Source organism: Aquarana catesbeiana, linkage group LG07, assembly GCF_042186555.1.
Source record: "Aquarana catesbeiana isolate 2022-GZ linkage group LG07, ASM4218655v1, whole genome shotgun sequence".
NCBI lineage: Eukaryota > Metazoa > Chordata > Amphibia > Anura > Ranidae > Aquarana > Aquarana catesbeiana.
Window position 1 is genome coordinate 101,615,758 of NC_133330.1, and position 25,116 is coordinate 101,640,873.

A 25,116-nucleotide genomic window follows, 5' to 3' on the forward strand; every position below is an offset into this window, starting at 1 on the left:
CAGCGCGACTCGCGCATGCACAGTAGGGAACCGGGAAGTGAAGCCGCAACGCTTCACTTCCTGATTCCCACACCTAGGATGGCGGCGGCAGCTGCCGAGAACCGAGCAGGTTCTCGGCGTCGCCTGCCGACATCGCTGGACCTTGGGACAGGTAAGTGGCCATTTATTAAAAGTCAGCAGCTGCAGTATTTGTAGCTGCTGGCTTTTAATATTTTTTTTTTTGCGGTTTGGGTGGACTCCCTCTTTAATAAGGAGCACAAAAAGGTCCTATAAAAATCAAGAGGAAGGCAGCGATGGAGAATCTGTTGGAATTGGTGAAGCCTTTGTACTCCAGGGCAGACCTCAATTATGTGAAGAGCATAATTGGGAACCTGAGGAGTACATTTATTAGGGAGCACAAGAATGTCCTTAACTCTGAGAGATCGGGAGCAGCAGCAGATGACCAGGCTGTGGTATTACAATTATTGTGGTATTAACAGCCTGCTGTGTTTGACAGACCAGACCGAACCCAGGCCATCGCTGTCAATGCTCCCTTCCACATCGGCTGAGGCCATTTTTTTCTTGTGCATTATTCAAAAAATAAAATAAATTAGACATGTTATCTGCCATCCAAATCAAAATTAAATAACTATAATTAAATTAAATAAAGTGCATTCCCTGCATACAAAAGTATAACAACTAAAATCATAATTTAAAACAAAAAAAAGCTAATTAGTAATTGTATGGCTGAAAATCCCCAGGCCAGCAGGCTTGTTGGGGGTCTTGGGGCTGGAATTGCCAATATCCGCCATGCTGCTGTGGTGGGTGGGGTTGCTGTGGTTGCTGTGGAGGTGGGGCATCCAAATTCGAGATTTGGGTTTTGGAGGAAATTTGTCCCCTCCCCCCCCTTGTTGAGCTGCAGGATTAGTTCCTCGCACATCCTCCTTTGCTCCACATCCACATCTCATAACTTATTAGCTGTCAGATAGCCAAATGCCTCAGTTGCATCTGGGTCCGTCCTGATGGCACTAGTGGCCTGGCTGAGGAAGGCAGCTGTGGCCTCGTCTAGGTTCCTGCTCTTCCTGGCCCTTTTAGCAGGAGGGCATAGGGGAGGGATCTGGGACTCCGAGTGGCTGCTGGCCACGGGCTCCTCCTGACTGACCTATTCCTGTGTATGAAAATGGGACATAATTAGTATTTTTATTTTTTTTGGTCATCAATCACACACAATTTTGAGCTCATGACTGTTGCAAATTGAATAAGGAGAAATAGAAAAGACTATCATTCTGACCCCAGCATTTTTCATTCTTGTCCCAATCATTTTTGGCCACTACTGTCTATTGATATGGAAACCACTTTAAGGCAGAAATTTTTGAACAATAACGTCTAGTTATTATTCTTTTTTTGGATACAAATATGTTCAACAATGCTATACCTGGGTCAAGCTGGGCTCCTCCACATCTTCATCCTGTGTTGAAGAACCAGGGTGGACCTCAGTACCTGTGGCCTTATCCGATGTGAAAGGAAGTGATGAGAGTGATGGCCTGTGTTGGGTTTAGTCATACAAAAAACGCAGGCTGTGGTAGTACCACAGCCTGGGGACATAGATGTCATCAACTGATGCTCCCGATCTCTGGGAGTCCAGGACCTTCTTGTGCTCCCTATTAAATATACTCCTCAGGTTCCCAATTTTGCTCTTCACAAAACTAAGGGCTGCCCTGGGGTACAGAGGTTTCACCAATTCCAGAAGTTTCTCCATCGCCGCCTTCCTCTTGATTTTATTAGAGTAATCCCTAATAACTCTTCACCTTCCAGAGACAGGGCAGCTCCCAGTACTGGTCTATAAATTGAGGCAAACAGTCGGGCGCAGTGAATTTATCCACCATGATAAATTATCAGATGCCTGCAAGACAGAATACAAGACAAACAATAATGTCAGGCTTAACTCATAATCTGGACCCAATATAGGCCTCAATCAAAGCAGTATAGGCCACTAACCACCGATGCCCCAATTTACAATTGTACCTTCACTTAGGGCTCCTACGGCCGTTCCATCGACTGCCAGTTCTGGTTTTAGATACACTGCGCATGCGTGAAACTCCGCTCTCAGTGCATCATGATGCTGGGGCGTGACCATCTTTCTTCTGCATGCGACACACACGGCGGAACATTCGGGAGGCACAAAGCAAACCCCACGAGCAAGGGTGAGATGGTAGAGATGGTGCGCATCCTTTAGAAGCACGACTATGACTGCAAGCTGCGCAACTACGAAATGCCCAACAGCCAAAAGGACCTCATTTTGGAGGGAGAATTTTTGGTGCAACGAACGAAGGACCAATTCCGAAAGTGGTGGTCTGATCTAAAGCACTGCGAGCAAGAACAGATGGAGTCCATCCATCACATAATCAAAAAACGTAAGCAATATTTGTATCTAACCAATATATATATGTTTAAATTAGCTGTCTGTATATGTGATTTCTCCAAGTAGGTCTTGACAAATCGAGTTAATGTTTTCTCTAATCTTTGTCTGAATTTGTTTTTTAAAGATGAAGTTAAATATAAAGCACATATGGACATTCCTTTTTCTTTGGGGGGGGGGGGGGGGGGGTGCCATTTATTTATTTTTCAAACTATTTTTTTTTCTGTTCTTTCAACAGGGAGGCACAAAAAATGAGGCTACAGACAAGCCACCAGAGGGTACGAAGGGAGACTATCTTCGCTCGGGCCCCAACAGGGGAGACAACAAGGCCATCTTCCCCCCAAAATCGTAAGTGCCAACTTCAAACACACTCATTTAGCCACCGACAGGGGTGATTCTAGGTGGGCCAAAGGCCATGGGCTTAGTGCAGAACTTAAGGGGTAAAGAACACTTTCTGGTTGCTGCCTGGCTCATCAGTGCCCATTAATGCAGCCTTGCCAGGGTAGACATGGGTAGAGGAGAGGCCTCAGGGATCACAGTCACAGAGAGTTACGCCTGCTCGAATGATCCTCATATATCCCCTACTCCATAGGAGACAAGAGGGGTGGGGGGCAACTGCATGAGTTTTTCAATGTTGGCACTTGTCCAGTGTTTGCCCTCTGTAAAATGACATCACCTTACCTTTTCGATGCATTTTTCTTGGGAAAAAACCACAGTGCAGCATGGTGGAGTCCACTTGTCAGGAGCAAACATTGTCCCAAGTCCAAGGTTGGTCAACTAATGCAGCAAAATGGATACTAGAAACAGATGTGACTTGGGGTGGCTTAATGAATGGTGTATTGTTTCTTGGGCAGCACTGTGGTGTAGTGGTTAGCACTCTCACCTTGCAGCAATAGAGTCGCTGGTTCAAATCCCAACCACGACACTACCTGCCTGGAGTTTGCATGTTCTCCCTTTGCCTGCGTGGGTCTCCTCCGGGTACTCCGGTTTCCTCCCACACTCCAAAGACATGCTGGTAGGTTTTTTGGCTTCTGTCCAAAAATTGGCCCTGGTGTATGGGTGTAAGTCAGGGACCTTAGATTGCAGACCCCTTGGGGATGTGTGTGGAGCGCTGCATAGATTGATGGTGCTACATGGGTACCCTAAATATATATATTAAAAAAATATATATATAGTGGATGGGATGCAATGTGCAGGGATGGGGACAATTGTGGGTGCTCACTCAGGTTGAACTGGATGGACTGGTGTTTTTATTCAATCTTACTATGTTACTAACTAAGTGAGTGTGGTCAGCTGAACCAGGATGTTGGTTTTGAGGCGTGGGATCTGCCACCTGGACCCAGCACAGACCTTCCTTTGATGCAACATCCCCTGACGCAAGCCAAACAGAGGGCCAAAGAGACCCAGAAGTGGAAGAAACTATTTGTGAGCCTCTTGTTTGCGCAAGTAAGTATTCTTTGAATCTGGCTTAAAATGTGTATACATGTCAAGTGTTTAGATGTCCAAACCAAACACCCACTCCACACATTTGCAAAGTATGTAGTGCCTTAACATTAGCATGAAGAAGGAAGAGCTGGAAGGAGCTGACAGTGTTGCTAGGTACCCAAGTTTTGTAGACCCAGGCACCAGGGCCAAGATTACATAGTAGTTGCAGTGTGTACATTCCTAGTAGTGTAGGTGTCTGAGGGTAAGCAGGTTGCATGCAACACTAGATTGGGTAGGTAAGTATTTACACAATTTGACTAGTAACTTGACCGTAATTCACTATGTAGGGCCTCAGCCACTTGACCATCATTCCCTTAATACTTTTTTCTCTTCTTACAAGGTCACGAACTTCCAAACTTCCAAGATGCACAACTGGCCGAATGAGTGCAGATACTGTATGATGCAGTGTTTAAATGATCTTAAGTAAATAAAGGAGGCTGGCACTGCTTTACAGAGAAGAATACGTGATTATGTCGACATACTTGTCAAATTTTAAGTTCTGGCCTGGGCTGAAGTTTTGCTCCACAATGCTGGCTCCTGTTTGCACTTTTCATAGTTCACATGTTTTGCTGACTTTTTTAAGCCCTGGTTCACATTGATGCTACTTGGAAATCGCACTACTTCACTTGAAGTTGCGTGATTACTAGGTAGCATGCTCAGCGCGATTTCAGGTGCTACTTGATAGACATATGTGTGGCTTCATGCCCAGATGTCTATTGATGTCGCACCTGAAATCGACAAAAGTAGTGCAGGAATTACTTTTGCAAATTGATGCGGCGAATTCGGTGTCACACCGATTGGAACAGTGTCATTGCCTCCAATAGGCTGCGACTTGTCATGTGATTTTATCTCTCAAATCGCATGACAAATTGCTCCAATGTGAACCTAGGCTTTAGTGTCCGAGGTCAGTGTTTCTCCACTCCACTTCTCTAGGTGCACCACCAGGTCCTGTTCTCTGTATTTTCCTCAGTATAAAAACGACTATGTGAATTACTAACCTTAACTTCACCTGTGACAAAAGCAAATAATATAGAAAACATGACCTGGGAATACATCTGGAGAAGGAGAGTTGGGAAACACAGCCCTAAGTAATGGTAATCTTTATGTGTTTTTAAGAATCGCAAAGCCAAAATTTGAAGATGCCCACAAATTGTGATAAAAGATTCTTATTTCCCTCATGATCCAATGCCTAAAATGTATGTCTTTCCCAACATCTAGTTTTATAAAGCCACAAAACACACAGTGGGTCAACATGTGTTAGCTCCCATCAAGGGGTATCAATGGACGTGTTCCGAGGGTGCAACTCCTTCCTCTTACCTACTTTAGTTATGAGGAAGGGGTTGCACCCCCAAAACACATACATTTATACCCCATGATGGGAGATAGCACATGTTGACACACTGGGGATTATTTACTAAAGGAAAATCCACTTTACTTCCAAGTGCACTTGCAGTGCAAAGTCGCTGTAGATCCAAGGGGGACATGCAAGGAAAATAAAAAACAGCATTTTAGCTTGCATGTGATTGGATGATAAAATCAGCAGAGTTTCCACTCATTTCAGATCTACCCCTTAGATTTAGAGTGACTGCACTTCCAAGTGCACTTTCAGTGCAAAGTGGATTTGCCTTTTCGTAAATAACCCCCACTGTGTGTTTTGGGGCTTTAGAAATGAACCTGCCTGTATCTACACACATTTTAGGCAGGAGGTCATAAGGGACATTTAACAGTTATGCCTCTACGTGTACATGGCTTCAAATTTTGGCTTTTAGAGGGGTGAGATCACCCCATCTGAGGAAGGCAACATCAACACAGTCTTGGGATACTAATGTCTCATATGGTCTTCACTTTACCAAACTCAAACTTTGTAAGTTCCTGAGTTGGGGATGTGTATCCTATGTTTTCAAACATACCTGTTTAGCCCCAAAAAAGGCAAAATAATGGCAAACATACATGTTTATACACCGAGATGTTGGTTTGTTATAAAACCTTAAAATGCACATGTGAATGTGCTTTGAGTAAAAGTTACAGTGACAATGTGCTCTAAAATGTGGCCAACTCAGGCAATTTTATGGCCTCAAAGAAATAAAAGGAGTTGAAAAGGCATAATATTTTCGAACTTAATGCATTAGATACAGTAAGAACAAAAATTTTGTGTAGCAGATCCACAGCACAATATAATCGTTAGCTAAAGAAGAGATGGTCACCTCATGTAGCAAATAAAATACGTTTTCACTATTGTACAAAATGGCCAAAATAAAGGCCATTTGAGAACCTATTATACAGATAAGAAACACAGACAACAGTAGTTCAAATGAAATAGGAGTTTATGATCAAATAAAAATATTATTCTGGATTGGCTACAGTTTGCTGCCAAGCCCCTGCCCCTCTACCCACAAAATAATCCATGTATTTTTGCCGAATATATTGGGCATTTTGGGAGGGCAACCAAGCACGGCCAGCTTGAAGAGCCATCATCACGCCCGCTGATGGATGAGCTGCAGCCTCTTCAGCTGGGCCTGACACTGCGGGGTCCACATTAGTTGGCACTGAGGCAAGGTAGCTAGCATTCCTCCGTAAAAAATTGTGGCGGATACAACAGCACATTACAACATGGTTTATTTTATATTGTGCCAGATTAATAGGTGTTAAGCGACCCTTCTGGCACGAGAGAGCCTCTGATTAAATATTCTCTGCTCTGGGGTGACGTTCCTCATAGGAATGGGCTTCATAAGATGTTCCCCCAGAGCAAAGGCCTCATCTGCCACAAAAACTAAATTGAGACCCTCAAAATTGTCCTCAGCAGGTGGCAAATTTAAGGTGCCATTCTGGAGCCAATGGTATAACTCTGTCTGTATAATGACACCTCCATCCGAGTTGTGGCCGTTCTTCCCAACATCCAAAAACAGGAACTCATATGTTTTAGACACTACAGCTAGCAGGACTATGTTGCAAAAGCCCTTGTAGTTAAAATAATATGAGCCCGAGTTGGGTGGTGGGACAATCCTGACATGTTTGCCATCAATAGCACCACTACAGTTGGGAAAATCCCACTGATGCTGGAACTGGGCTGCAACAGCCTGCCATTGCTGTGGGTTGGAAGGAAACTGTGGAGTCAAAAAAGAAATAGAAATTACTACTTCTGCACATAACATTGCAAGCAGATTTGACACAAACATTCTTGGCCAACATAAGTATAAAATATAAATGAGTATTTAAAGACAAAAGTGTAAGGTCAACTTCAGGTCAGGTAATGGGTAGATATTTTGGACAGGTAACCCTCTCCATTTCCATGAGAGCTGAAATAAATAATGTGTGATACTTTGGCCAGTCCCTCCTTACTTACACTATTGTCAGCCCAGTGGATAGGTAAGAAGTGTCATAATCCAAAAATATGTATACACACTGTCCAAATTGAAGCACATTTTGACATTCATAAATTACCTATCAAGATAGTAGGAGACAAAAACTTTCTATGTTACAATTTGAAAGGTAATCAGGCAGGCCCTTGCACTACTTGCTTTGGTGAATTCATCCAGAAATATGACAACAAAAGAGGTATAGTGTGTATGGGTTTTGCAAAGTCAGCAGATCATTAACAATACATATCCTGTAAATGTATTTGCAATCCCCTGCCTGTGCTTTTGCGTTGTCCCCTATAATCTAGCCTATTTTCACCAACTGTTTGTCCTGCCATTTTGTCCGGGGGTTGGTTCTGACGTGTCAGGGTCCCCATGCGCACTATTGGTAATCGTATGGACACCCAGGGTGTCTCTGCGAATTCAGCAGCGCACCTGTTTTACTGTGCTGGCGGTGTGTTCGCCGCCGTGGCTTGTACATCCCAACATGTCTCTTTCTTTGACATGTGGGATTCCTTCCTCCTACCATCAGAGGGCGCTCCCCCTTCACTCACCTGACTGAGCCTTAGGACCCGACAGTGAGCTGGGGAGTAAGATCACCATGGCGACGTTCACACATGCGCAGCACAGCTCCTTGTCCACATCCAGTTTTCATACCGGATGGATGGTATATAAAGCTGCTTGTAGCCGCATGATAATGCTGCAGGAACCAAGGGACCCACGCATACTGCTCTCCTTATCCAGGTAATTGCTATTAGCCTATTCCTCTGAGATTTACTGAGCTTGTGATCCCCTTTTGACACTATTTATATATAAAGACTCAGTCTCTTCCTTGCTGACATTTATCAGCAGGTGACATCTAGTGTTTTGTGTCCATTACATACTCTCTTCATAACCATCCGTATTTCTGGAGATGTGTGGTCCCTGGTATTAAGCCAGCTGTTGAACCTGCCTCTGTAAGTTCAAGTCTCTATTGATGTCTTTGTGCTTTGATGCCATAAAAGTTATTCCATCTTACCTTCAGACAATAAAAGACACGTTTTGTCTTATTTTGGTCGGGTCTTTGTTGCCATCTACGATCACCTTCAGCGCAGGGTCTCTCTGACATAGCAGTAACAGCTAGTCATCCCGGCAGGCTTATTATCTTTTCCCCCCTTTAGGAGATATAGGTAAGCAACAGCACTGTGACAGGGAAGACGCATTTGCATATATATAGGAAAACTTTTGTAAATGACTGTATAATTGTGTTCTAATTGACTGCTATTATTGTATGTTTTTTGTTAGAAGGCAGTGCACTCTGCATGTGACCAGCATCCCCTGAGGAAGCCCAACATATGGGTGAAACACGTTGGGAAGTACATTGCCTTTGCTGTGTTACGGTATCTGCAACTAATCATATGTGCCACCCCTGTATCCATTCTCCTTTTTATATTTTTATGTGGAAGTTCTTATGCTGTTTCTCAAAATAAAAATAAAATATTTTTATACAATATATTTGATATCTACTCGATTGACTTGCACCTTAAAAATCCCTTTGTTCCTTGCGTGCTTATTCACAGCATAGTAATTATGAAATCAAGAAATTAATACAATAAATTAGCAAACATTAAATACATAGAATGTGATGTTAAAGGCTAAAACTTACCCGAATATAGTCCTTCTGCAGGACTTAAATAATGGCAGAACAAGTCTCTAGAATAATGAGTCCTAGAGCCTGGGTGGAGATCCCAGTCCTAAACTTGAGGTCCTGGAGACTTCTCCCTGTTGCCAAGTACCACAAGGTGGCTATGAGCCTTTGCTCTGGAGTAATGGCAAGCCTCATTCATTTGTCCTGCTTCTTAATATATGGGGTCAACAATGCCAAGAGACGGTGAAATCAGGGGTCCGTCATCTGGAGATAATTTCTAAAATCATCAGGATTGTTCTCCTGGAGCAAAGGCATCATGGGCGTCTGCAGAACTTTTTTCAGGGGGGGGGGCATCACTTTAAGGTCTGGTCGTGTGATCTTACCTGTGTTAGTGAACAGCGGCTGCAGGGGAGAAAGCGCCTGACGACGGCTGATGAAGCCTGATGAGGTGATGTCACCCATAGGTTCCCATGTCATAGTTGTTATTGGTGCTCCCTCCTCTCCCCTGTATACACTGCTGGATCACACTGGTGAGATAACATGACCAGATTGGAACAGTCTGAAAATAGGTTAGTCCGCATAGGTGTTAGGGGTGAAGGGGCGGGGGCAGTTTTTAAGGCAAGCTGGAATTCTACTTTCAATCTACCCTCCCTATTGGTGGCTTGTGGCAGTATTAAAGCAGAGCTCCACCCAAAAGGGGAAACTCCACTTGTTTGCACCCTCCCCCCTTCCACTGCCACATTTGCCACTTTTTGAGGGAGAGTGTATACCTGGTTTTGCCATGGCGATCTGAGCCACATGCAAAACCATGCAAAATATGCTGCGAGCGACCACAGCAAGTGAAGGTATAAATAAACATACAATTAGGCAATCAATCAATTACAAAAAAAACTACACCTGCACTATTATTAAAAGTCAGCAGCTGCAGCATTTGTAACTGCTGACTTTTAATTTTTTTTTTTTAAGCGGAACTCCGCTTTAATGGCAGCTTCCATGGCTTGATTCAGGAACTTCTTAGCTGACGTGGGGTGACTGTTGGGCTGGACAGTGGTTGCCGAGTGAACTTTATCTTCCTGCTCAGCCCACCCACACTACTGCTCTGACTGTGATCACTCTGACTTGGACAGCAGCCAAACCTGGGAGGATCGCCCTTCTCCTGTCTGGCACGGCTGCAGCTACAGAGAAGGAGGCAAGCACAGCCTCAGTTCAGTGTACGGGGTGTATCAGAGGTCAGAGCATTGGGTAGTGTGACAGCTGGGCAAGTTGTTGAAGAGCTTCTCCTGAGTGTTATGAGCATAGTGCAGCTCACAATGTGGCACCCCCTCTCCTCCCCGCTGTGCTTGCAAGGACTGCTCATGGACACCAGTGTCTGTGTGCAGACACCTTGCCGATTCCAGGGGGGGCACTAGACCCCACTTGCCCCTACCTGCGGATGCCCATGAAAGGCATATGACATAATTGGTCACAATTAAGCAACCAATTTTTTGTCCAAGAACTCCTCCTGTTCCTGGACTGTACTTGAGTCAAAGCAATAAATCCAAGCCCAATGATAGCACGTTCTCTCCTTCGATTCCGCAACATGGCTGGTTGACGAACGGCCGTTCAGAAACGAACTGAAAAGCAAGATCTGAAAAGCGTGAATCAACACTCACCAAACTTCTACTAACAACGCTCTTCGGACAAAAGTCTGAGGCTTTGTCTGCGGAAAATCTGATCGTGTGTGAGGCTTGTTAATGACAGCCCCAGATGGGTTCACAGATCAGTAACTGACACCACACAGACGTGCTTGGAGGAAGGAAAGACAGGCAGACCAATGCGGGCTTGCACCCAACCAGGGAACCTGTATGCTTTCTTGTATTCCTGCCCACTTTGACTCTGGGTATTATCCAAATATCCTCCTTTTATTGGGCACTGTGCTGCCTGAACTGGGATCTATGATCTGATTCCACTCATCCTCACTTTTTTTGAGATGAAATATCCACTCTGACCAATTGTCGTTACCCCTGAAGAAGAGGTCAACCCTTTGCTTACCTCGAAACGTCGGGTTTCTATGATTATTGGTTTTCTATTTACCTGTATCATTGCAATTGGTCATTGTCTGCATATACTAATTTTCTCCCCATTTACATGCATCCATTTTATTGTATGTACTGTTAGGTCATGTGTAATGATTTTTAGATGGTTAATTAATAAATTATAATACTTTTACAAAATTTCTACTACTTTCTACCTTCATTAGAGGTAACCCCATGTAAAAAGTCCCGTTAGAGGAATTGCACTCTGATAGGGGGTGCTGTTGTTTTGTAATTGCTAGCAATGGAACCATTCATATCGCCACAACTCATGTCACAGCGAATATGAAAAAGGTTCCTTCACTACTTTTGCCGATTTTATTGTGACTTGGATAGACTTCTGTTAAATGAAGTCGCAAGCCACAATGAAATTGGCAGTTAAAATCGCACTGTTGTGCGGCTTTGAAATCGCGCTGAAGTAGCACGATTTCAAAGCCACACCAGTGTGAACAGGGGCTTAATGTGGTTCTAAAGGTTTACGGCCCTTTCACACTGGAGCGGTTTGCAGGCGCTATTGCGCTAATAATAGCGCCTGCAAACTAACCCGAAAGTGCCGCTGCTGTCTCTCCAGTGTGAAATCCCTCGAGGCTTTCACACTGGAGCGGTGCGCTAGCAGGACGGGAAAAAAATTCCTGCTAGCAGCATCTTCGAATCGGTGAAGGAGCAGAGTGTATACCGCTCCTGCCCATTGAAATCAATGGGACAGCACGGCTATACTGTCGGCAAAGCGCCTCTGCAGAGGCGCTTTGCAGTGGTTTTTAACTGTTTCTCGACCGCTAGCGGGGGGTAAAACCGCCCCGCTAGCGGCCAAATACCGACGGTAAATTGCCGCTTAGAATAGTGGCGCTTTACCGCGGACGCCGCCCCATAGTGAAAGGACCCTTAGAGATTTTTACCTTGATGCATTGTCTGCATTAGGATAAACAACTTTCTGTGTGCAGCTCCCCCAAGCCCCCTCTTATACTTACCTGAGCCAGATCTCGATCCAGCACTATGCCCGAGAGCAGCATCTCTCTCTCCTCACTGGAGATCAAATCAGCAGTGGGAGCCATTAGCTCCTGCTGTTGTCAATCACAGCCAGTGAGGAGAGAACAGGGGCAGGGCTGAGCTAAGCTGTGTGTGTGTCCAGTGTGGCTTGGGAGTGAGCCCGTATGAGTGCCCCCATAGCAAGTGGCTTGCTATGGGACACTTAGAAGGGGGGCAGGAGCATCAGCGGGGAGCCCCAGAAGAGGAGAACCATTTAAGCCATTTAAGAGAGCAGGTAAGTATGATAAATTTATTATTTAAAAAAAAAAATCCTTTAGAACCACTTTAAGATGGCTTCACAGGTCAAATATTGATCAGTGTGTGGCCTCCTTCACACTTTAGAAAATCTTCAGATAAAAAAATAAAAATTAAACTAATCAATTATGGCCAGCCTTAGAAAAAGGATCCAGAGATGCAGGAAGAAAGTGTAGATGCACCAGTAGATGGTGCTGTTTATGTTCTCCAATATCAACCAAGTTTCTCTGGACACGCTGCATATACCTTAAGCTGCCCATACAATATTCTAGACATGTACGGAGCTGTATTAGAAAGGAAGCAGAGTACAGACATGAAAGGGTGCAAGTAACTTAGAGAAGGAATAAGTTTAGGAATAGGAGGGGTTTAAGGAAGTAATGCATATGATGGTATTGGTGGATCAGTGTAAAGGGGATGGAGAATGTAATTATTGTAGGAGTTGGGGGAGCGGAAGCAGCAGTCGTGGGTTGGAGTGTCAGGAAGAACGTTCCCGCCCTCCCGCCCTAGCAGATGTGGTATGGTAGTACTTCAGGAGAGTGTGGGTGCGTTATGTCCTTCACGACAAGAGTGTATATATATATATATGGATAGATATATATATTGATTAAAATGAGGTATTGAAAAACGTTGGGACACATCCCAGGATGGAGTATTCCGGTTGGTCCAGTGTCAGTTTTTGGACCAACGGGTAATAAATGGGGGTCTAGTGAGTCCTCGAGGCGGGTTAGCGGCTGGGGACAGATCTAACAAAAGGGATTACAGGCTCAAAAAGTGATTGGGGTCTTAAGGGACCAGCAACAAAAAGATTACTGAGAGTTTCGAGTTAAATATTTTGAATAATTTAAATGGTTTTTAAATATTTGAAAAAAAAGTTTACAGTTTATTGGTTCTTGTTAATAAAGGCCGATAAGGCCATTTACATCCAATCCAAGTGTCGGTGTCATTACTTAGTAGCATAAGGTGCCATACATGTATTGGTGGGGAAGTAAGGTATCTGGCTACCCTATTCATGTTTTTTCTTTTGACCAGCCAGAAGAAGGAAAAAAAACTGAATCAATCCCCATCCACACATTTGAGATGGATGGGGAAATCCTCTCCATTGTGTCTTATATTCTGAGAGCAGGACTCTGGGATCAGAATACACTGTTTTCCAACAGGACTATTTGAACAGAGAGGGCTACACACAGATTGAAATTTCAGTCCATGTATTGCCAGCTTAAGAGGGTAAATTCTAAAAAGTTCAGTGAAGATTTCTGCTTGCTATAGCCTATTCGTATCAGAGTTTAAATTGTATTCAGATAATGTATACAATATGGAATGGAACTGATTAATTATTTTGTTGCCATTTAAAAAGAAGGGGAATTGCTAGGAAGCATTTCAGTTGTACGCATAGGCAAAACTTTTTTGCTATGGATGAAGTGGTGGAGGAATAAACCCTCTGTCATGTTTTCCTGTTGTCTCTGTCCCCAGTGGCGTACCAATGGGGGGAGGGGGCAGTCCACCCTGGGTGCCACACATTGGGGGGGGGGGTGTCAGGCCAGCGCCGCTTAGGGGTTGTCAGAGGGGTGACATCCAGGGCGGGCCACTAGATTGCCTCCGCCTAGCAACCAATCACCTGCTGGTTTACTTGGAAAGTTAACTCCGGCAGCTCTTGCTGTCTATTCAGCACTGCTGTTTCTCTGTCCCGTTTTGCCTCCTGCTCCCGATTCCGCTCACCTGTGTCTCCCACTCTCCATGCCTGAATAAGGTAGGAACGGGCAGAGCTGTGGGGGGTAGGGGCTGTGTAATGTAAAGGGGTCCAGAAGTGCATGGGCTGTGTAATGTAAAGGGGTCCAGAGGTGTGGGAGCTGTGTAATGTAAAGGGGTCCAGAGGTGTGGACACATTTTACCCGCAGTTATAGCTGCAGTCCTATAGATTTTTTTCTGCATTTTCTGAAAGCGCACCAAAAGTCCCATATGCTGCATCTTTGGCACACTTTCAGAAAACAGGAAAATTTGGATTTTTTCTACAGCTTACCTGTAAAATCCTTTCCTTGGAGTACAAACGGGCACAGAGCAGCCAAAATAACTATCTCGGTTATAGGCCACCTACTGGTGAATGGACACTGGTAAACTCAATCAAACAAAAAGTCCCCCCCTATATAACTCCTCCTACACAGGAAGTACCTCAGTTCTGTAGATTTTACAGGTAAGATGTAAAAAAAATCCTAATTTCTTTATCGTACATCACGGGACACAGAGCAGCCATAATAACTAACTGGGATGTCCTCAAGCAATGCTTTTGAGGGGAGGGAACCCATTATGAACAAAGAAACACCATCAGCAAAACAGGATCTATATTGCTGCCTGCAGTACACTGCATCCAAATGCAACATCCTCCTGAGTCCGAACATTCACTTGATAAAACCTAGTGAATGTATGCACTGAAGACCAAGTAGCAGCCTTGCAAATCTGAGCCATCGATGCTTGATGATGAACTGCCCATGAAGCACTCACTCTTCTGGTAGAGTGTGCCCTTACTTGAAAAGGCAGGGCCTTACCCCTTAATCCATACGCCTGAACAATCACTTGGTGGAAATAGTCGACTTAGATGCTGCCTGTCCCTTTTTGGGACCTTCTGGGAATACAAGCAGAACATCAGTCTTCCGCATCATTGATAAACTGGCTGTCAGGACCTGAGACCTCTTCGGTGTCTGGTGTTGACTCATCCCACTGAGCTATCTGGGATGCTGGACAGCTCCCTGCCTGATCTATTGGACAATCCTATCTGATCCATTGGATAACCCTGCCTTGTGTCTTGATTTCTGTTGAACCTTGAACTCCTTGCTCCTTCCATGAAGTTCCTATACAAGTCTCAGCACTTCCTCTTTGCCAGGTTATTGTGCCTTCTCAGCCAGTGCCTTGCTCTTGTCTTCCCTGCTGCTGTCTGTATTTTGCTACCACTCATTATCGACCCTTGGCTTGTTCCTTGACTACTTGTTACCGACCTTTTGGCTTGTTTATTGACCACTCTGTTGTTAACCTCCCTGGCGGTTTTCCCGAGTGTGGCTCAGGGTTAAAAATCAGGACCATTAGCGGTAACCCCGAGCCACACTCGGGATTACATCGCAGGATCCTGGTGTGGCTTTACTTACCTTGTCCCCAGGATCCTGCGATGTCCCCCGCAGTGTCTGTGGGCTCTGTCCTCGTCCGAAGCCTCTCCTTGCCAGGCTCCGTTCCCTGCGAGCGTCGCGACGCACGGGGGCGGAGCCTGGCGGCAAATTCAAAAAAATGTCAAAATCATAACACATACAGTACTGTAATCTTACAGATTACAGTACTGTATGAAATGATTTCACACCCCTTTTGTCCCCAGTGCTTTGGCCCATGCCCTGCATGCAGTTTTATGTGATATATACTGTTCTTTCTGCCTGGAAACTGGAGATTGTCCATAGCAACCAAAAAGTGTCCCTTTACGTCAAAAGTGACTTTAGACCATCTAGAAAACAGCGATAGTAAATTAGAACACTTGCAGAATTGAACGATAGTGAATCGTGGGGAAATTTATTTTATTACTATTTATTTTTATTTTTTTTAATTATTTATTTTTATTTATTATATTATAATTTATGTTTTTGTGTTTCAAACTTTATCATACCCAGGATATCTACTAGACTCTTGTTTGGACAGATTTAAGTGTGTTATTGTTAAGAATTACAGACCTACAATATAAAACACCAAATTTCCATGCAAAATAATTGTACCGCTTTCAGCACCTAAAATCCGAAATAATCATACCGCCAGGGAGGTTAAATCCTTATCTGCTCATCCACTTCTGGACCCTGGCTTGCTCACACCCTTGTGGGGCAAACCTGAGGACTGCGACCTGGTACTAGCACGCAGCTAAATCCATCTCCACCATCTGGAGCTCTGGTGAACACGGGTTAGTACTTAGACTCTGCACCTCAGGTGAGCCTGTTTCATATGCCAGGGTGACTGCCTGTGTACCTATCCTGCTGGTCGGTGGTAGTCCTGCAACTGCTATAGCAACTGGTCTTCAAGCCTGACGCCTGATCGTGACACTGGCAGATCCACTGCTAAACATTCAACCTGGATGCCGCTGCCCTTCCTGGGCTCTTCTGGCTGCACAAATCAGGATTCCTGACCTGTGCCAACAACTCAAGTAGACCCTGAGCATCTGAACTATCTCTAGAGTAGGTACGCGATCTTTCTCCTGCCAACAGTGGATTAGAAGAAAAATATAAAAGCAAGACACTGTCCTGATTCAAGTGAAAACTAGTAACCACTCTAGGCAATAGGGATGTATTAGGACTCATCTTACGATGTGGGACCGAGAATGGCTCCTTGCATGAAAGAGCCGCAAACTCTGACACTCCACTTAGTGAAGTGATAGCAACCAAAGAAACCATCTTCCGAGATAAGGGACTAACAATCTCCCAATTGGTTAAAAAAAATGGCCTCTGCAAAGACAGCCAAGAGCGAATCCCAGTCCCAAGAACACAAGAGTGGCCTGACATGTGGGACCATCTATGTTACACGCTGTATGAAGTATGAATCCAGGAGTGAGAAACAGTGGCCTCTGGAAAAAATAGGATAGGGATGAACTCAAACCCTTAATGGTACTTAAGGCCAATCTACTTATCCCTACTGATTGGAGAAAGCTAAGAAAATTTCCCACTCATATTCCTGTGAGTGCCACTTCCTGGCTAACCCCAGGAAAAAAATATTTCCAAGTCCTGTAATTGAGGTTGCTTGAAACCAGCTTCCAGGGCTCAACAGTGTTGGATATACAGGACTCAAGACCATTAGATCCCACTGGACTGGGAATGTTCAAGGAGCGACCCCAGCAAGACTCGCTATGTCAGCATACCAAGCCCTCCTAGGCTAATTCGGCTAACATTATTATCAGTGTTACCGCCTCCCGGATTTTTTGCAAAAGATGTGGGAGAAGTCAAACAGAGGGAAAGCATCAAATAAGGGAGAACTGGTCCCTAAGGTGTTACCAGTGCATCTGCCCCTATTGCTGGTGGGACTTTCGTCCCAGACACAAACCGTTCCCACTTGTTGTGGAACTTGAATCTAGTAGATCCACCTGCAGAGTTCCCCCTGCCATTATACTATACCTGGAGAACGTACTAGTGATAGAGACAGCACTCATTGTACTGTCTCAGACAGAATGTTGTTCACCTTCCTGAGCCGTATGACTCCTGGTGGTTGATATATATGCCTGCAGAAGCATTACCAGATTACACTTACAACTGATTTGTCCTAACATGCAGAGCAAGGCGTACTGGCCAACAATCCAAGATATCGATGGGCACTACTTTCTCCTGTGGAGACCAAGTACACTGAACTATAGCTTACAGCATCTGGTATTCTCGGGCAGTCTCACATCCATATACTAACGAGGCTTGATCTTGCTTAGGTTTCGATCAACAGAGATCAGGTATGATCAAGGTGATGCGGCCTCAGTCCATCTGATGAAAAATGAATGTGTCATGAAAATGCTGCAATGCCAAACACCACAGTGGCTCAGATGCATCTGACACCACTGTCCATTGGGGGGAGACATGGACACCGCCAGATCACTGAACCTGAGAGCGGCGCACCTGCCTCAACCAGCTGCCTCTCCTTTCTGGAACCATTTAACTGGTATAACAGGTAAATAACTTGGCAAATATATTAGCCAACCTAATACGCAATCCTCCAAGGATGCAGGTCTAAACAGTGTTGGTTTACTGCAATGCAATCCCTTACGTATGTAAGTATGTAGGTACTTAAGTTATGCAAACATGCAGGTATACAAGTATTCTTGCCCTTCATGCATTTATGTATGCAGCTCAAGGCAATAAGCACATATGTATGTATCCCAATGCAAATAAGCGCATATGTGTGTAGTCCTAGGCAAATAAGCACATATGTATACCGTTTAATGCAATTAAGCACATATGTATACAGTTTAAACCAAGCATATATGTATGCAGTATAAATGAAAACCTGCCAGCGTGTGTTTAAGCAATATGTATTTATGATGGCATACGTTTATGGAAGCATGTAGGTATGTGTTTAAGCAAATATGCATTTAGGCAAAAACACGAACGCACGTGTCCATGCAAACATGCACTTAATACGTGCCCATGGAGACCTGCATTTACAGAATAAGCAAGCATGTGTTTATGCAACACATATTATGCCACATGCATCTATGCAAACATGTGTCTATGCACCATGTGTTTTTGCAAACATGCATCCACGTATATCTATGTGTAACGCAGGGGTTGTGACCAGGGGCGTTGCTAGGGGGTGGCTTTTGGGGCTATAGCCCCTAACCAGCAGGTCGCGGCCGCAACTGCTGCGGCGGGCAGGCTGGCTGCAGTAGGAGATGAGAGAAGTTAGCGGGTGGAGAAGCAGAGATGACAGGTGACGGTGGCAAGTAACACGCTGCATCTGGTGGCAGGAGATAGGGCAAGTGACACGCCCAGGGCTCCCACTGATTCTGCATTATGGTGACTTGAACCACTTCATTATATATTAGGATGTTACAATAGAAACAATGCGCTTCAATCACCCTGACACCATATCAACTATGGTGCCATGATGATTGAAGGGCCAACACCAGCCATTGCCCGCGAACTATGGCTAACCCCCCACAGGCCTGCAAAAATGTTGGTGACCGATGCTATGGGCTCTAGCCCCAGTCTTTTTGAAGACCTAGCAACACCCCTGGTTGTGACCAAGTTATCATGCTAAATAATGTGATGTTCTTTAAATAAGAGTTTGGCTTTCTCTAGTGTCCTTTTAATGGTAATGCTGTTAAGACTTTTCTTCCTATTCTTGAGAAACAGCGCTGCAAAGCATTAGGGGAAATGTAGTTTAATGAGGGAATGACTCATGTGTTTAACTCAGTCTGGGAACTACTGACCCATAATGCCTAGTTCACCTACCCACAATGCCAAGTCACAGAACAGCCTGCTGGTTAAGGAGATAAAAGGGGCAGGCGTGGCATGTTTCCGGGCTCTTGGGACACCACTCAAAGCCTGCCTGCAGTGAGGTCTGTGTGTGTGACCGGCAGACTGCGGCCTGTAAGGCGCGGAGCAGAATCGTTTGGCCTTTGAGGAGTTCCAGAGCACAGTCAGCTGGACCAGCGTGCGGATGGACTGGAGAACCCAAGATTTCTAGAGGTTTCCTGCATTACAGTCACCGGACATCAGAAGGAGCGGTGCGGTGTGACGGCGCCAGCTTGGATCGGGACTGAGCTATCAGGAAAGGAGCCTTGCAAGCATCTGGGCCTGTTGTGGTGAGTGGGCACTTGCCCAGATCAGTAGAGTGCACTTTTATTGTGTGATTTGGTTACAAACTGCTGGTGAGACCTGTAGTTCCACAGAAGTGATCTCACTTATTCACAGGCCTGCGAGGTCGCACCCCATGATTTCCAATGAGTACCCTTCGCATCTGTGCGTCCTCAAGTTGCACTAAAGTTGCAGTCGAAATGCGCGACTTTCAAATCGCACAAGTGTGAAAAGGGAGCCCAAAGCTAAGCTCCTGCAGACCCAATGTATGCTATTCTGGAGACACAACTCCTTCAAGTGCACCTATGCCCATGTTCTTCCAAACATGTGCTTGTGTCACATGTATGTATGCAACATCTATGCAAAACATGTGTTTTTTTTCAAGCATGCTTTTAGGCAACAAATTCTGAACATAACAGGAGTCCAATCTTCACCCATCACGGTGAGCTTTGTCATAAAAGACCTTCAGAGACTGGGTCCCCCTTAATTTGGGGTCCACTCCCCTGGACCTGTATAGCACCCTGCAGGAAAGCACCTTTGTCAGAACAAACACTGCACAGGTTTCCATTGCGCAGGGTCCAGCGCCATAAGGCTGCATTACAGGCAAAACCTCAAAGAATCTTCTCTCTTTACAATGAGGCTCGGGTACCATCCATTTTGGCTGATAGTTTTTTCGAATGGATCCGATTGAAGTCCATGATTCCTAATAGAACCGTCCAGACCAACAAGTATGCTCCAAGGAGCACATGTCATATCAGTTACCATCTACCTAATAGACATTGGCGAAAACACTGAGGTACTTCCTGTGTAGGAGGGGTTATATAGGGGAGGACTTCTTGTTTGATTGATTTACCAGTGTCCATTCACCTATAGGTGGCGTATAACCCAGTTAGTTATTGTGGCCGCTCTGTGTCCCGTGATGTACGCTAAAGAAATATTTTTTTTTTGGGTGGGTGACACCATATTTTACTGCACCAAGAGACACCAGCCCTAGTGACACCACTGGCAGTAGCACATAGTAAGTGTGCCACTGCCAATTACATGTATTTCTGTCTGGCGCCGGCTGGCCGATGGCAATCCTTGGGTTGGTCGGCACCGTTTTTGCAGAGGAGGAGGAGGGGCCTGGCCGTCCGGGGGAACAGAGAGAGGAGGATTCTTCCGGGTTCCAGGCCGCAGTGTGCAGAGGCACTACACATGCCATCACTTTACGTCACTGCGCCGCCTGCCTGCCTGGGGGGTGCCAGATATAGCATCCGCCCCGGTTGCCAAATGCTCTAGGTATGCCCCTGTTTGTCCCCACTGAGAAGTATTACCCCTTTATTTGTACTGTTGACCATTTTCAAAAGGTATAAAGAAGAGGTCAACTTACAATTTATAGGGTAAAATAAGTTAAATAAGTTGAATTATACCAGCCATTTTCTAGATTATACTATCAAGTACTAGTAGGTATAAGAGTTATATGTGAGGTGCAATAATACTAAGGAGGTGTTTAAACCTTGCTTCCATAGGATATACATTTTATTTTCTGTCCATGAGTGAACTCTGCAATTTTAAAGAAATACTGGGAAATATAGCGTTATACCACATGTTTGGAGCTAGGTTAGTAATCATTTTCACATATGTCAGAAATGGATAGGATGATTCACCTCAAATACATTTTATAAGCTGGTTGGGTCAATTAACTGGTGAAGTGGCCAAAATGACCAGTTACCAGTTCACCCCAAACAGTGCAGAGCATGCAGCAGCTCCAAAATCAGATAGACCAATGTTCCAATGGACTCCCCTAGAGTGATAATACTGCATTATTAAGGAAGTACTATACTTCTTTATTAAGATAGTATGTAATTAGCAAATATGCTACTTCCTAATTAAGCTAATGATGTCAGTGGGGAGAGAAATAATGTTCCATAACCCCCTACAACATTAAAACCAGGTTCACCATTGGAATTCCCTGTGCTATTCTCTCTTTGAGCAATTAATAGTATAAGGGGGATCCCAATAATTCTTTATAGCAGAAGCAGAATATTTATAAGCAGCAATAGGTATACAAGACAATAAAGGGCTACAGAAAAACAAGTCAGCTCGGTAGGAGCAAGGCAGACATGGGACAAGGACTGGGGGCCAACCACCTAAGCCAGACAACATAATTTTTTATAGAATAGTCAATAAAAAAATAGCCTGACAGTGAAAGTCTTTAGATTTGAATACTGTAAATAATGTTGTGTATTACTAGCATCTGGAGAACTAAGTATGGATGTTATCAAAAAGACCTCACGTGTGTTCATCAATTTATTCTAGTAAGCAAAGCTTTACAATTCTATCTCAAGCACTCCTAAAAAATAAAATATGCACTATTGAAAAATCTGCATCATGGAAATACACAAACAAATACGTGCACACACACACGTGAGACTGTGTACAATGTTTACAGCTTAGCTACAAGAATTAATACTCATTATTATTTATATTTTTAAGTTTGCTTGTGTATGTGTATGCAGCAGCAGCTCACATGAGAACACAGCAATTATAATTAAGCCTGTAACACAGGTAACAACCACAAGGGGGTGCCCTCCCTTTTTTTCATACCAGCTGACTGGTTCACATAGCTATATTACAGAAGCATGTATTAGTATTATTATTACACAGGATTTATATAGTACCAATAGTTTGCACAGCACTTTACAATATAGAGAGACAGTACAGTTACAAAACAATAGAATTCAACAGGGTTAGGAGGGCCCTGCTCATGAGATCTTACAATCTAATAGATTGTATTATAAAAGTACTCCTCACATAAAATATTTTTTAAAACATCATATTTCTTATATTTATGAAAACATTGCATTTATTATTGAAAACTGTAAAGTAATGCACTTGGGAGTTAAAGATATTGTATGCATACAAGTTACTTACTAGGGAGAGAACCTCTGGGGAAATTGAGCATGGGAAAGGATCTGGAGTCCTAGCAGATGACAGACTCAGCAATAGCATGCAATGCCAAGCTGCAGCAAGCAAGGCCAGCAGTCTATTGGCATGCATTATAAAGGCTATTTACTCAAGAAATAAAATGTTAAATCTACCGATTTACAAAACTATGGATCGGCCACATCTCGAGTACGCCGTCCAGTTCTGATCACCAATCCTCAGCAGTGGCGGCTGGTGAAGTTTTAGGATGGGGAAGCCAGACCCCACCCTTCCTTTTTTACCCCTCCCACTTGGCAAAAATGAGCATGGTTTCAGCGAAATAGTGGGCATGGCTTAAAGGGATGTGGCTCCAACGGGGTGTGGTTAGCATCTGAGATGAACGAGGGATGGAGGGAGAGGGAGGGAGAGAGGGATGGACAGCAGGCCCAGATCCTAAACAATAGAAATATGCGTATTCTAGAAAGTTTAACATTTAGCAGATAAGGATACTCCAAACACCTGGTGTTAGCACTTCAATCATCATGGCACCATGGTTGTTATGGTGTCAGGATGATTGAAGCGCATTATTTCTATTATTACATTGTAATAAATTAAATCATTCAACTCACCATAATGCAGAATCAGTGGGAGCCCTGAGCGTGCCACCAGCAGAGTCCCTCCTTACATCAGGTGCCCCCAGCAGAGTCCCTCCTTACACCAGGTGTTCCCAGCAGAGTCCCTCCTTACACCAGGTGCCCCCAGCAGAGTCCCTCCTTACATCAGGTGCTCCCAGCAGAGTCCCTCATTACATCAGGTGCCCCCAGCAGAGTCCCTCCTTACATCAGGTGCCCCCAGCAGAGTCCCTCCTTACATCAGGTGCCCCCAGCAGAGTCCCTCCTTACATCAGGTGCCCCCAGCAGAGTCCCTCCTTACATCAGGTGCCCCCAGCAGAGTCCCTCCTTACATCAGGTGCCCCCAGCAGAGTCCCTCCTTACATCAGGTGCCCCCAGCAGAGCCCCTTCTTACATCTGGTGCCCCAGAAGTGTCCCTCCTTACATCAGGTGCCACCAGCGGAGTCCCTCCTTACATCAGGTGCCCCAGAAGAGTCCCTCCTTACATCAGGTGCCCCCAGCGGAGTCCCTCCTTACATCAGGTGCCCTCAACAGAGTCCCTCCTTACATCAGGGGCCCCCAGCAGAGTCCCTTCTTACATCAGGTGCCCCCAGCAAAGTCCCTCCTTACATCAGGTGCCACCAGCGGAGTCCTTTCTTACATCAGGTGCCCCCAGCAAAGTCCCTCCTTACATCAGGTGCCACCAGTGGAGTCCCTCCTTACATCAGGTGCCCCCAGCGGAGTCCCTCCTTACATCAGGCGCCCCCAGCGGAGTCCCTCCTTACATCAGGTGCCCCCAGTAGAGTCCCTCCTTACATCAGGTTCCCCCAGCAGAGTCCCTCTCTACATCAGGTGCCACCAGCGGAGTCCCTCCTTACATCAGGTGCCCCCAGCGGAGTCCCTCCTTACATCAGGTGCTACCAGCGGAGTCCCTCCTTACATCAGGTGCTACCAGCGGAGTCCCTCCTTACATCAGGTGCCCCCAGCGGAGTCCCTCCTTACATGAGGTGCCACCAGCGGAGTCCCTCCTTACATGAGGTGCCCCCAGCGGAGTCCCTCCTTACATCAGGTGCCCCCAGCGGAGTCCCTCCTTACATCAGGTACCACCAGCGAAGTCCCTCCTTACATCAGGTGCCCCCAGCGGAGTCCCTCCTTACATCAGGTGCCACCAGCGGAGTCCCTCCTTACATCAGGTGCCCCCAGCATAGTCCCTCCTTACATCAGGTGCCCCAGCGGAGTCCCTCCTTACATCAGGTGCCCCCAGCGGAGTCCTTCCTTATATCAGTGCCCCCAGCGGAGTCCTTCCTTATATCAGTGTCCCCAGCGGAGTCCCTCCTTACATCAGTAACCCGTCAGCGGAGTCCCTCCTTACATCAGTGTCCCCATCAGCGGAGCCCCTCCTTACATCTGTGTCTCCATCAGCGGAGCCCCTCCTGACATCTATGTCCCCGTCAGCGGAGCCCCTCCTTACATCTGTGTCCCCATCAGCGGAGCCCCTCCTTACATCTGTGTCCCCATCAGCGGAGCCCCTCCTTACATCTGTGTCACCGTCAGCAGAGTCCCTCATTACATCTGTGTCCCCATCAGCAAAGCAGAGTCCTCCTCACATCTGTGTCCCCGGCAGCACAGCCCAATGAAGCGCCTCATCTGCAATCTCGTGATTGCATAGATGTGGCGCTTCCCATAGTGCACTGTGTCTGGCGCCGGATCTTTTTTTTTTCCTTTTTTAAAAATTATAAATTTTTTTTTGTGACTGCCGGGGAGGGGGGGGGGGGCCACCAGGTGCCCCCTATGGACAGGCTGCCACTGATCCTCAGGAAGGATGTCCATGAACTGAAGAGAGTCCAGAAATTGGCAACAAAACTAATAAAGGGGCTGAAGGACCTCAGTTATGAGGAACAACTGTAAGCATTAAACTTACTCTCCCTGAAGAAGAGACACTAAGCCCTGGCTCACACCTGTGAGGCTTTGAAATCACGCTACTTCCATCCACCATCAGATCAGTACGATTTTCATCTCTGATTTCATTGCAACTTGTGACTTCATTTAACAGAAGTCTATGCAAGTTGCAGTGAAATCTCAAAAAAGTAGTG